Consider the following 12,132-nt stretch of genomic DNA (forward strand, 5'->3'; position numbering starts at 1 on the left):
ATAACGTGAATTTGATAAACTGTTGCGCGTATGATTAATTTGATCGCCCAAATACTGCCTAAACAAACAAACAAAAAATAAATACTTTAAAAGAAATTTTTTTCGATCTTGAAAAATAAATTTTATTCATCTGAACAAAAAAAATAATCCATTCAAGTTTTTAAGAAGCGTTTCAAAGATCGAAAGAGTAGCGTGTATTTGATAAATTGTTGCGTATGATTAATTTGAAAATCTTAATACTAAACAGACGGTTTAAACGAAAGGTCGACGTATTGATCAACTCAAATTTCCACCGAGATAATTCTTCAAACAGAATTTGACTTTTGACTAGGCTTAACGCGTAAAGACCAAGCAATGTTTCAGTGTGGTGTAAATCGAATATAAGCGGAAACAGCACTTGACATTTAACAAATGGCCCGGGTTCCGTTTGAGACTTGTATCCGTGGGCCGCCTGGTGTGGTTCTACTTCGGAAGAATTTCTCCCTCGTGGATACTAAGGTTTTTTAAGAGGAAAACGTGGCTATAATCCATTTAAATCGATTACGGCGTAAGTAGGTCTAAATCATAACTTCTTCTAACCACCCTTAGGGCTGCTGTTAACTCCAAGCATCGATAAACTAATTCCTACAGGATTTGTAACTGAGCCTTCATAGAGATTTTTACCTTCAAACTGAACGAATGTATGAATGGTTTATTAGCATTCTTTACAAAGATTCCTTTTGTAACAGAGATGAGCCATTAATGGCTCGCAAATATGAGTGTATTAAATTTTAACAATTGGATAATGGAAGACACACTACTGTATTTTTTACATAATGATATTTACAACGATGGGCGAAAAATGAAGTTAAGGTGAGAACATAGGCAATCAAGATTGAAGTCACTCAATTCAAAACAATACTTGACTAAGGATAGACCATTTCTATGTAGCTTAAAGGGCTCACCGGCGCTGTTGGGGGAGACCGCCCTTAGTTCAGGGGGAAAACACCCAGCTCTTTGGCCATAAGGAATGGCGCGACCGTCGCGGTGGGCGGCTAAGCAATATGCTAGCCAACACTTTGACCCCCCCCTTCACCCCAACAGCTCCGGCCAGCCCCTTTAAAGGTAAAGACACAGGGGTAAAATTTAGCCTACCATCACGCTTTTTGACACCTGCGCTGTAGCCGTTTTGTATCATGAGAGTGCGCAAAGACCACAGTGTATAAACCCCCTTGTTTGTCCCGATACCGAGCGTTGCCTACCCCTTTTTATGTCGGAAAGGTCTATTGCATGAGACATTCGTTGATGTAGATGTGGTAGTGAGGGTTCGTTATAGGATGGAGATTTCTACTCCATTACAACTTTCTCCGGCAATATTCAATAATTCAAGATCCATTTTCATGGAAGATTCCATGTTGTACAAAAATATTCTTTGGGTGGCGCCAGCTGCCGCCAGAAATTTTGTCACGACAGTATGTAGAAGAAAATTTATAAGTTTACATTTCTAATCCTGTAATAGGTAGTTTGTCCATGCCCCAACTGTTCTAAGAAATTGAGTTAATTTTTCAAATGTCGTAAATTAGAATCACGAGCGCCAGGTGACAGGCATTTAATCATGCTTTAACGGGCGCGATCCCATACTATACAACTTCGAGGTTATTTGCAAAATGTGAAGTAGCAGAGAAATAATTAAATCTTTTTGGTTTTAAAAAATTATTTCCGACTTTGAAGGTAAAATTTTCTAGAAACCCTAAATCATTAAATTAATATAATTCCTTTTAACCAGAACACGATCATAAAATGCTTACTGACTATAGTACAGTTTTGTGCAGAGAAAGTTGAGGCGGATGAATATGCGATGTTAAATGTAATAATGTGTTTTAAAATTTGACTTGAATATTCAGGTTATTTTTTATAAGTGTTTCATAAATTAAAGGGTATTATCTTTGGGTCAGACTGAGTGAAAAGTGTTCATGTACATACATGGGGTCTACAACATTGGCCCCTAGAACAAGGAAATTGGCACACGTGTGGAGTAAGACACAGCAGAGTGTCCATCTTGCTGAGACAATTTAAAGGGAGACTCTCAGCTGAAAATCTTAGTGCCATGTTTTATTTTTTCCTGGTTCGTTTCAATTAAATATGAAGCCTCAAATTTATTTCTGATTTTTCAAACAATTTTTTCAATGAAAATTAAATTTTTTAAAATTTGTTAGGCTTAGCAATGGGTCTCGATTTTAGCACACTTACCTACCGGCCAATAAAAACCTCTTTAGGGATAGAGCCAAATCAGCCAATCCCGTGAGGGTTAGAAAATATTAAGTGGTATGTTGTCTGCTTCAAACAGGAAAAGCAGGGCGGGAAATAAGTATTTTTTCAGAGTGGGCTCGTTACCAGCAGAGTTGGGCACTCCTCCTTAGATAGATTTTTTTCCTATCAAACTATCATAGATGGCGAAACTATCAATTCTTCTGGCTATATTTTAGAGTGGAACTCCTTCTTAGATAGATTTTTTTCCTCTCAAACTATCATAGATGGCGGAACTATCAACTCTTCTGACTATATTTTAGACTGACATTGCTGGTTAGATAGATATTTTTCCTCTCAAACTATCATAGATAGCGAAACTATCAACTCTTCTGACTATATTTTAGACTGACACTGCTGGTTAGATAGATATTTTTCCTCTCAAACTATCATATTTGGCGAAACTATCAATTCTTCTAGCTATATTTTAGACGGGCATTATTTGTTAGATAGATTTTTTCCCTCTCAACAAATCATAGATGGTGAAACTATCAAATCTTCCTTCAATATGTTAGATTGGCTCTCATTGTTAGATAGATTTTTTGCCTATCAAATCAAATTGAAATCTTTAGGAACGACTAAATTAATCGATTATTTAATTTCCGGACTTTAAATTTGATTGTTTTCGATCAAACTGATTTGGGCTCTACCTACTTTTACTCTGTTTAATCGATTCCTGATATTTCCTGATTTTGTAGAATTTCTAATATTTTCATATATTCATATAATTTCCATAATCTCATTTCTCAAGTTTGACTTTTAACTGTCTATAGTTCAAAAGCTACTATCCAAACTTTTTCAAATTATTCGCCCTTGATTTAATCTAAACCATCTACTATAAACGGTTAACTAATAATAATTAAAGGCAAAAATTGCAATTAAAACTGTGGGTAATAAAAATCAGAAAATCTACACTTTAATTTATCTAATTCTACGTTTGGATGATTTCGTGGAATCGTTCTTCCTCCTCGAGTAGTCGTTCACATCAGTGACAGCACGGAGCTTCTATATACAAGAAGCTCCGTCTTCACAGTTTGAACTGTTGAACCATCGTTTATTTTATTTTTATTTATTTGTTTGAGAGGGTTATAACGACCACCAAGTACAGAATCTTCTTATAGAATAAACCTACACTTGCTAACGTTCAAATATATTAAAAACTTCGATATCATTCAAAAAACGACTTATCTTTCCAGAAATTTTCATAACTATCAAAATTGCCTATCAAAGATTAGCACATAATTTTTTAAAATGAAATCAGAAAACAGATGTCGCCAAATAAACTCACTCAAAGAATCAATTTATTTCTCAAGGAATAATGCCTATCATTTTTTATGATTTCTAAAAGATGGGGTTAGTAGCCAGATCACGTTGAGAATCGATATTTTTCTCTAGAAGATTTCAACGAATCAATGAATCATATCAACTTCGAGTGCACTTTCTAAGCTATCAAACTCAATCGATCATTATAATTCAAATTTTTCTCGAAAATAACTATTAAAATTGATACTTTGATAGGGGCAGATTTAGTTTTCTATCGTATCAAGTGGTAAAACTATCAAATGATATGATAGTGCCCATCTATGGTTACCAGTGACTCCGCGGGGCCCGTCGTCTGCTAAAATTTGAGGAGGATAGTAATTGTGTTGCAGCTTGACTCTGCTGAGGTGTAAAAGATGGGTTTTTAATTTTTTCCATCTCGAAGAACACAAAAAATAATAGTAACAATAATCTAAGAGCACAGATCTTCCATTCCAAAGGCTAATAACTAGACACTCAAGATATACAACAAAATACGACCCGCCACATTTTAATATAATAAGATTACGAGAGTAATTTGAGTTTAAGTGAAACGTATAAAAGCATAAACCTGCTAATTACTAAAGTTTCTAATCCGCTTATCGTTAAACGATCGAAAACGCGTATTTCTTTCGAGTGCTAAAAAGTAGAATACATATTTCTGAACATAATGCAGACGACGCAAATGAGACTCGCCCGAGAAAACCTTTGGGGGTTGACTCTTATAAATCGCGGGCGCTGATTGGCCGGTAGGTCGCTTTATCAAAATTCAAATGCATGTTTTGGATAAAAAACTTCAAATATTGTTTAATACTATAAATAGCGCTTCAAAAAATCTGAAAAAATTCAAGGCGGCATATTTTAACATAAGGAATCAGAATAAATATACTTAATTTTTTCCAATAGTGTCCCTTTAAAAAGCTTCCAAACTAAGAACGTGCTTTATCTAGCAGAAGTGTACGTTTAACTACAAACTTTTGTGTTGTTACACTTTCAACTACCTCTAATTACCAGCTTAGGAGCATCTCTAAGTTAGACCGATTTTAACGGAACTTATTTTAAATAGAAAAATACCCAATACCTTAATACAGTGTTTTTAAAAGTGCATTTTAATGAGAATTTCCCTATATTAAACATAACTATAAATGACCCCCCTCCCAAAAAATTATTAGAATATTAATCGCTAATTTAATTTTCATATCGGAAAAGGGAAGTGACTCCTTAATTATATGTCGAAAGTAATTAATGCTGTAACTAAATAGGCGAAGGAAATGGTTATTTAATGGCGTGCAGTTAGTCTGTTATTAACAAAAATTAATCTTCTAAATCCTAGGCGAAATTAAGGAAACGCCTTGTCCGGAAATTATCAGCTGGTGTTGAAATAATTTCGGTAAAGACTTGTGATTGGTAGAAACAGAAGAACCTTATGAATCGACATAAATGAAACAAAATTAACCAATCGCTAACCCCAGTTTAAAATTAGAGTTGAAAAACAAAACTTTTGTCCCTCTAACTCTGTTATATAATTTCTGCTAGTTATTAACGTTATTGTTCGAAGAAAGCACCTTGAGGCCTCAATAGGTAAACTTTAAAAAAAAAACAAATATAGTAGATGACGCTTAGAGGTCGGGGTCGACATAATTATTTTAGCAGGAAGTATTTTACAAAACCTTTCGCAACACCAATGACTCCTTCACGAACTAGAAAAGTATAGCGTAAAAATCTCGTAATTCACTTCCTTTTGCAATTAATTTTAAGTTTTTAGATGTCTAATAAATTTAACCTCATTGAAATTCTTCATATTACCCTCGATTGGTTAATTTAGTAAACTCTTGTTTGCCTTTATAAATTAGGTATGATCTAGTTTCCGTCATTTTTTTTAAGGGACCCACCCAGGTACTTGATCAAAGTGTGGAGAACAACCTCCGTGTCAGAATGTGGGCCTATGTATTAATTTCAGAAAAAAAAATACGAAACAGAAAATTGAAAATATGAAAAAAAAAAGAAAAAAAAATTATTGAAGTGATGCCAGTTATTTGTCAAGGATACCTTTCCTTATCAATTATGCTTATTAGTTTGACGCGGTTTATGACGGAGGTTCATGGGGGTCTTGACAAATTGAGTATTTAACTCTTGCTTAATGAATAATTAGATGAATTACCCGTCAAGTCATTTTGCCTTCCTTGTCAGAAAGGATTTCTAGTTTGGTTTAGGGAATATTTCTTTTACGAAATACTGAGACTGAGAGTGTGGATGAGAAGGGTAAAATGAAGGATAAAAAGGAGAATTGAGTAATAATAATCGATTCTTCTCTACTAATTATAAGGTCTATCTGCATTCTTGTGAAAACATTCTGGATTACTTTATAAAATTCAGAGTACTTTGAGAAGGAACGCCATGCCTTTTTGTTTACCCTATGCCGGTGACACGCTCCATGCCGATTAAATTTTAGCCCGAGATTTTATAAAACTTGTGCACGCGATGTGACAAACGTGGCACGAAATATAAAGCGTGGCACGGGAATTTTGTTAATAAAAAGGCAGGGTGTTACGCGACGGGTCGTAGGTGCTAATCTCAAATTATCTATGAAACTTCAAACTAATTTTATTTTTAAAATTCTTCGGAGGGGTTTTCTAAATGCTTCACACTACCCAGATAGTTTTTAAATTTAGTAGAAGAATCCTTAAAAAAATTCCTCTACTTTCGTTGTCACCCTCCGTTTAAAAAGAAAAATCCAGTTACAATTGTTTACTACATTTATGCGAAATATTTCAAATTCAAATTATAGATTTGACTCTGATCGCGAAATTTTTTAAACTGTTTGGTAGTTTACCACGGTAAGTAACCAGTAAATTGCCATTGCAAAATTGCGGTTTGATGAATAAAATTTGGTAAATCACGTACACATCAATAACCTTTAGGGTGGGTAAATAATATTTCGTCACCCGTAAATACGTAATTTTAATTGTAAAGTTTTTCTATATTATTTTAAAGAGTGTATAACAATTAATTAATATTTAAAATTTGAAAGATGTATTCTTCTTTAATATTTAAAAATTATTTTAACTTGCTGTAGGTTGGGCTTTTCCGTGAAGTAGATGACGTTCGAGTATTAAATTCTACCTGTTATATGCAAGTATAAAAAAATCTAGTGCTTTAGGGAGTTGCGTTATTTTAAGATTAAGTAATTGACCTTCACCTTAACCCGTTTGAAATTTAATTTAAATCAGATAAATTTTATATTCAAATAGTTTTATCAGAAAATACGTGCTTCGGTAGCGGTACACCAGTACTCATCGGTAAAATTCAGTAAAGGCCAAAGGACTGCAAGGTTATAATTGATGAAAAAGCTAAAATTGAAAGTAAGGATAACATTCACGCCTTGGGGATATGCTGTGCAATTATTAATTAATTAACCGTTAGCTTATTGAAAAATTAATTAGATCTCCTTAGCCCTTAGTCTTTAGTATGTAGTTTATACCAGCTTTTAAAGAGAAATAACTTTATAGCCTAGGCCAAGTTTAATTTTTCTCCCAAATACGAGAAAAATATATTATATTAAACCAAGAAGTTATATCAGTATCTCAGAGAGAAGATATAAGATGCCTTTGTATTCGCGCGCCATAGTCCCAGTCCCCCTTTCAAAATACAAGGGGGGACGTAAAAGGAGGCGCCGGGCTATTTCGCTCTCGTCAGTCGGAAATTTTCCTCACTCGCGTCGTCGCGCTGACGTGAGTTTTCAAGAACCAATGAGATGCTGGTTGTAATTTAGAGACGGGGATTGACTGCGGACCTACGTTAGGACTGGAGATAAAGCTGCAAATCTGGCGAATTTATATCTTCTCTCTGAGATACTGATATAACTTCTTGATTAAACTCTAAAAAACTACATAAATCATCTCATTACAAAGAATAGCAATCTATCCCAGAGATCTTTAATCAAGCGGTTTAAGGTGTGTCGGGTGCGAGATGTAGCCTTCGAAAAAGTATTGTGATCAGCTACGGAGCCACCTCTAGCTAATTAACAATCAGAAGACAATAATAAGAGAAGTTTGGCACTTCAAATAGTAGTGTGCGCTAAAGGGGATGGAAAAATTTCCACCCCATCTTAACTAAAACTGCGCTTCAAGGTTGAAAGTAATTTGTGAGAGCATCTCCTGCAGGTTTGGGACTGAATGATCATTGAATTGAACAGAATACTACAAGCATTGCAGTCTGTTGTAGAAAGCGGTTGAATTGCATTCACCAATGACTGACAACACTTGCCTGTTTACTCACTATCTATATTCATACTGCTTTATGGCTACAACAAGATTCTTATCAACCTTAAATTACCTAACCTGATTGGCTAACCAGCTTCTATTGTCGTTGTGTTGTTTAATGTAGTGAGCAGGCGCTTGGAAAACAAACGTTCAAAGTTCATGGTGTAATTTGCATTCTTTACATGAAAGTTTCGCAAGGTAGCGTCGTGAAACGGTATCGAACTTATTCACACTGTAGCAGACAACGTGAGGTGAAGCTTAAAGTGGCATAGTGAGGTCCTATTTTTTCGTGTGTAAGTTGGTTATTTGCGCAAATTTTCAGGGTATTTTTAAGGTTGGTAAAATTTACTCTACCATCCTGGGTCCGTTTTCTTTTAATGCAACTGTACATCCATAAATCTAGATTGTAGAAATTGAATATATATTGTGTAACACGAGAGCGATTATCTCCATTTTTTCTAAATTTGAAATGGATATACATTTCTTAAAGACGATTAGGGTTTTGGCGGCTGAAGGACTCCACAATCTTACATTAGGTTTGGTTACAATACTGAGTTGGGAGACCTTCAAACGAACTGCCTAAGGCAGGTGATGCTACCAAAAAATATATTTATAGGATAATAAAAGTGAAAATATATTGGCTCTTCAGGCATTTTTATTTACTTTCTTAAAAATAACAGTATTAAAATTTTAGAGTGGTTTGAAACTCGTTTTTGAAAACTTTCAATTTTTAACAAATTTACATTTAGAGTAAGACATGTGAGAGGCAATTAAAAAGGTGGAAAGAGCTATAAATAAACGTTGTTGCCTCTTTAGTAATTTCGTTGTAAATGTATGAAAATCAAATGAGATAAGATATTTCCATCAGAAGTTATTGCTTAAAATTAGACTCTATCACCTAAATTAGAATTAAATATAATCGTTTATTTAAATGCAAATTAATAGAGCTACAATACTACTGCGTATGTTTTTAACAATGTCTTTGCCTTTAATGGCCCCATAAAATTAAACGCACGAATGGGCGTGTAAACGTTTCCATAAACTAGCTTTCAATATTTAGTCGACGCTGATGCTAATCTACACTAATCCGATATCAGGGGCTTGAAACAGAAAAAAATCACGAGCATAATGTCGTCAAGGAAAGTAGAAAAAACGGGATTTCCCAAAAGGAAAAATTAAATAAAAGTAAGGTATATAAGAAGTTAAAGAAGGGCTGGCCTTTTTAAGATAAGGCAACTCTTTCATTCTCCAAAATCAAATATTGTCACGTATAAATCAAAAACAAACTAATTTATTCCAAAGTTTTTTTTGTTGATATTTTTCGGCGTAGAAATATGTTGGTGAATAATAATGCTTCGGAAGTTTTATTTTGGATTTATTCATATCCGATAGGGGTGCTAGCTTGTAGCTAGTAGTAGTAGTAATGGCAGTTGTAGTGGTTGTTTTGGACGACCGGCACTCGGATTTTTCTTAGATTACAAGTAGGGAAACCAAAATAAACCTCTCCGAGTCGAGACGCAATTAAGAGGTTTTTCTTAAATAATAAAATAAATGTAATTTACTTGGGATCTATTTTCACATTTTGAAAACCTTCATGATGCAATGTATTTAATTGAAAAACACGATAAGCACGATGGAGCTTCAATATGTGCTTGACCAGCTTGCTTTGTAGCAAATAATTCCCACAAAACATTTTCATTACAGGCCTTTATGTCGTAATTAAATGGCAAATTAAATCTGGTCTAGAAATATAACAGATATTTATAGTTCATTTTCGAAGTTGTTATCTAACCTATCCTGACGGGAAAGCATCAGATTGAAAACAAATTAATACTTGGCTAATTGACCTTCGAAGTTTAGTTTCATATCACGTAGACCAAATTTGAAGCGAAGAGATATATATTTCAAACCAAGCCTACCAAGGTCAAGTCATTTTAGTTGTTTACCATCTCTTCCCTATTTTTCAACTTATTTTGAAGAACTCTAGGTATGGTATCGTAACTGGTAAATGGTGCCTTTAGCGCGTAACGTTATTCAACATTTTAGACTCAAATTGTTCATAGAACCCGCTGTACTTCGGTTCTACCACCCTTTTTGGAATATTCTTTATTGCTATATTGTTTGTTCATAAACTTCAAAAATGTTTCACATAGTGAAATTTCTACTATCTGAAACACTTTTACAAATTAATATTTTATTTTTAATCTTAATATGTAAAACGGTTCGTCCAAAGCAATAATGTTATTCAAGAAGAAATTCTCATATTGTGTTGATATCGAAGTTATTTTGGCAATCTATCAAGAATTGCGCCATGACATTGGAATTTTCTAGTAATAGAAACCTCTAGTTATAATAATTATCGCTCTTGGCGTAGAATTTATTATAGATTTCTTATACATTTAAATCTTTTAGAGAAAATTACCGCTCGTTAGAAAATATAATGTAGAAATCGGTGTTTTGATAAAAGAAAAAAAAATATACGTGTTAACTCCCGACTGTACAGAAATTGTAAAGATTGATTTACGAATTTAAATAAAATATTGGAATTCCAAGAAACAAGTTTTAAATTTATCTTCGACAATATCATATTTTTTAAGTATTTAATTTATGAATTGAAATATTTGCTAAATACTAACAGAGAATTTGTAAATAACGATGTTTTTCGACTAATAACCTCTAAAATTCGATATTAAGGCCAATATTTTTTAAATAAGCCGGAACCCAATGTTTCTTTTTCTTCTTCACAGATTTTCTTACTTATTTCACAAATTCTCCAGCTTATTTCACAAATTCTCCAGCTTATTTCACAAATTCTCCAGCTTATTTCACAAATTCTCCAGCTTATTTCACAAATTCTCCAGCTTATTTCACAAATTCTCCAGCTTATTTCACAAATTCTCCGGCTTATTTCACAAATTCTCCGGCTTATTTCACAAATTCTCCGGCTTATTTCACAAATTCTCCGGCTTATTTCACAAATTCTCCGGCTTATTTCACAAATTCTCCGGCTTATTTCACAAATTTTTCGGCTAATTTCTCAAATTTTTCGGCTAATTTCTCAAATTTTTCGGCTAATTTCTCTAATTTTTCGGCTAATTTCTCAAATTTTAATAAGCCCGGGGTCTTCGTTAAATGAGCCCGGGGACATCGTTAAATAAGCCCGGGGACTTCGTTAAATAAGCCCGGGGACTTCGTTAAATAAGCCCGGGGACTTCGTTAAATAAGCCCGGGGACTTCGTTAAATAAGCCCGGGGACTTCGTTAAATAAGCCCGGGGACTTCGTTATATAAGCCGGGTAATTTATTAATAAGCCAAACCGAAGAATTCGTTGAAAAGCCGTAAAATGTTAAACTCTTAATAATTACTTTCATAAATCCATTAAGCCGCGTTATAAGTTGAAAACATTGTAATATTTGTTGATTTAACCTCAATGCGAGGTAATTCCCCAAATAAGCCGGTGAATTCGATAAAAGACCAAAACGTGCATTTACTTCAAATAATCCAAAGACAAATTGTAGAACACACCAGATATTTCGAAATAGGAATTCACAATATTACACCTTAAATCACTAAAAACGGTTCTTAATTCAAGAAAATTATTCCTGGATTTATTAGAAAAATAAAAATCGGCTGAATTGACACAATCAATAAATTTCAGAATTTCCAGTAGATAAGACACCTTATTCCCATGGATCTTGCTAAATTCTGTGAGCTTCATTTCACCCTAACTTCTCCATATACATGTATATCTGATCTTCAACGACTCGCGATTTGCACTTAGAAGCTGACCAATCAGCACATGGCGTAGGGAATCTAACGTAAGGGGAAAATTCGTATCAATCCGCGTAGTTCTGGGCCTGTAATAATTCGAAATTTTAAAACGCGCCTATGAACACACTTCCAACGTGAAGGGTGAAAGTTGTTGCAAAACGATAGCTAGTCCCCCTTTTAAAGGGCAAGTCCTTTTTATTGGTAAAATTTTAAAGATTCCGTTAATTATGTCTATTAGTACGTATGAATGCAATGCTAATATTTCAATAATTTCAAAAATTTACCTGAAAAAGTGCCAATAAGAAATTTTGTTCCCTCAAAATTAAACCTTCAAAGTTTTGAACTACCGGGAATGGATGTCAGTTCCCTGTGGCGTAGGTGAAAAATATTTAAGAACTAAGGCTTAGGCTTAGGCCTAATCTTAGGCGTCATAGCTAAGCCTATTTTGAAAATACTTCCCTCGCATTTCGAATATCACAAGCGATTTTTGAATGAACCTTGATTTTAAATTTTT

Source organism: Phalangium opilio, unplaced genomic scaffold, assembly GCF_054372755.1.
Source record: "Phalangium opilio isolate 3A_F unplaced genomic scaffold, DU_Popi_V2 ptg000013l_1, whole genome shotgun sequence".
NCBI lineage: Eukaryota > Metazoa > Arthropoda > Arachnida > Opiliones > Phalangiidae > Phalangium > Phalangium opilio.